The sequence below is a fragment of the Balaenoptera ricei genome, chromosome 10 (genome assembly GCF_028023285.1).
Source record: "Balaenoptera ricei isolate mBalRic1 chromosome 10, mBalRic1.hap2, whole genome shotgun sequence".
Lineage (NCBI taxonomy): Eukaryota > Metazoa > Chordata > Mammalia > Artiodactyla > Balaenopteridae > Balaenoptera > Balaenoptera ricei.
In genome coordinates, this window is record NC_082648.1 from 46,918,780 (window position 1) to 46,921,693 (window position 2,914).

The window sequence follows — 2,914 nt, forward strand, 5'->3', positions numbered from 1 at the left end:
AAGGTTACACATCGCAGAGCTGTTGTCCTTGAAGTCTGGGCTCCTAGCCACTCCACTATCTTGCCTTCACATCTCCGGACCAAAACATCTCCAAATATGGCCCACAGGGACCAGAAGCATCATGTGAAAAATGCCAGTCTCTGAGTATCGGGCCCACTAAGCCCCACTCCCAGGTTTATTCTGAGGAAGTATAGAATTAATGACCTCTGCTCTAGAAATGGATCTTCCCTGACCACCACATCTAGGGCAGAAACCCTGCTTTGTGTCTGTCCTGACCCTTACCCCAGTTTGTAATTACATTAATTACAGTTTGTAATTACATCTCCCTTTTTCCCAATTTATTTTTCTCCTAGGACTCTTGCTACCAAACATAACATGTTTTTCTTATTATCTTGTTTCTTGTCTGTCTCCTCAACCAGAGTTTTACAGCCAGGAGGGCAGGGGCTTTGGTTGCTTTGTCACAGCTGTATATATCTCCAGCACACAGGACAGTGCCTGGAGCTCCATAAGTATTGGGTTGAATAAACTGATGAGTAACTAAAAAAAACAAAAAACAAAAAACTTGTGGATCCTATGTTTTTGTTTTGTTTTGTTCTTTTTTTGGCCCACATTAAAAAAAAAAAAAATTGAGCCAACATTTAAAAGTTGTGACATTAGCATAAACATTAGGATGTCCATAAGTTCTTGAAAAAATAATAGGGGCAATGTTGGGCCCCTGTTCTTGTATAGCAGTGACCAATCAGAGCTGCACTGCCAGCTGCCCATTCTCTCAGGGCACATATTTGTCACCTAGCCAGTTTCGAAAATCTCTCTCAACAAATACAAGCGTACAGTGAAGAGATTAGGCTAATGGTGGGACAACTGGGCCTATGTCCTGATGTTACACAACATAAAGAACATCTCTCCTGTGATGTCTTTTATCCCCAGAACTGGTTAATTTGAATCTCTCTGACTCTAGGGGATTCGCTGGTGGTCCAGTGGTTCGGACTCTGTGCTTTCACTGCTGAGGGCCCGGATTCAATCCCTGGTTGGGGGACTAAGATCCCACAAGCCACGCAGCGCGGCCAAAAAAAAAAAAAAGAATCCCTCTGACTCTAGATTAATCCTGTTACTCTAGATCTAATCCTGTTTAGGAAAAATAGTGGTTAGAGGAATAAGTTAAAGGACGCTGTGAAGAAGCAGTCAGTCGAATCCGAGACCACTCTCTAAACAACTGGCCCAATTCTCTTCAACAAATAAGTGTTACCAAATAAAGGTTGTTCCAGGAATCCAGACTAAGAGAGTTAAAACACATAACCTGGTGTAATGGCATGGTTCCTGGATTGGATCCAGGGTTGGACAAAAATCAGCTCTAAAAGTACTTTTCTTAGACCAACTGGGGAAGGGTGAACATAGATTTGTATTAGATTAAGGATACATTGTTAACTTTAAGCATTTGTTATTTTGGCAACGTAGAAAAATGTTCTGAATTTTCAAATGTATATACTAAAGTAAAAACAAACCCTCTCTACTTCCCTGCCCATTGTCCTGACCTTAGAAGTCTAGAACAGGTTGGCACATTTTCTGTAAAGGACCAAATAGCACATATTTTAGGCTTTGTGGTCCATAGTTCTATGGCAACTACTCAGCTCTACTGCTGTAATCTAAAAGCAGCCATAGACAATATACGTAAACACAAATGGGCATGGCTGTGTTCCAGTAAAACTTTTTTCACAAAATCAGGCAGCAGCAGCATGCAAGCTGTAGTTTGCCAACCTCTGATCTAATACACCTCTTGGAAAAGTCTTTCCTGGAACCCATCAGAATCAGTGGCTTTATCTTCCCTCTGCTCACATATTGCTTGTGGTAAGATCCACTTCCCGCATTTATGATGTCTTCTTATACACTCATCTCAATTAGGGAGTAAGTTCTTTGAAGGTAGGTGCCATTTTGCTACAAGAACCACCCCCCCACAGCCCCACCCTAGTGAGTTCTTGCCGAATAGATATTCAATGAATACTGTTTCCAAAAAACCAAATCTACCTTAAAAGGAAGATTTGGCATCATTCATGACATTCAAAAGAATGAGCAGCAGGTTCTGAAAGTAATTTTGAAGAAGCTTAAAAAAAAAAAAAGCACTACTGGTATCATTAGAGTACATATATTGCCACTTGTGCGCTATACTGTGATACGTTCATCGGTATCTTCTAATCAGACCTTGTATGTATGAAAGTGTAGTAGATTCAGTGGGCACAGGAATGTCCTTATGCTTTTTTTTTTTGGCGCCCCTGAAGTATCTAGAATGCTATTAGATTCGTGTTAGGTGCACGATAAATGCTCAACAAATTTATAATATGGTACACTGTGGTAAAAGAAGATTTTTTTTCTCATGATAGGGAGGAGGTGGCAGCAAATGCCTACAAAAGGGTTTATCAAGATTTGACAACCACAGCAGGTGCAGTCATTCCAGGTTCCTTTCCTCATGTGTACTTTCTTGGTTAGGAGACACTGGGGGTGGAGGCTTCCCTGCCTGCAATGGAATCCCAGATTCCAAAGCAAAGGTGTTTGTGGGACAAGGGGGAAGGTACTTGCGTATCGTCTATAGAAAATGTCCCCAAATCCCAGAACACATAGGGAAGACATGGATTTGGAGCAAAGGTAAGCCCTGCAAAGAGCACAATTCAGATGACTGGTGAGAGTGCTTCAGCTGTGCAGAACAGGAGTCAGGAGGGAAGGATGCAGGAGGGCACACAAGGCAAAGGAGCTATGAGGTGCACACTCCTCCCAGACAGAACTCCTCCTAAAACAGAGGTTAGTTCTAAGACAAGAGTAGGTTACAAAGCAAGGAAGAAGTCAGGGGAATTAAGGTGAGAGAAAGGCCAAAGCAGAGGAGAACCTTCATGAGGGGAGTGATGTGAATTAAGAATTGAGAGAG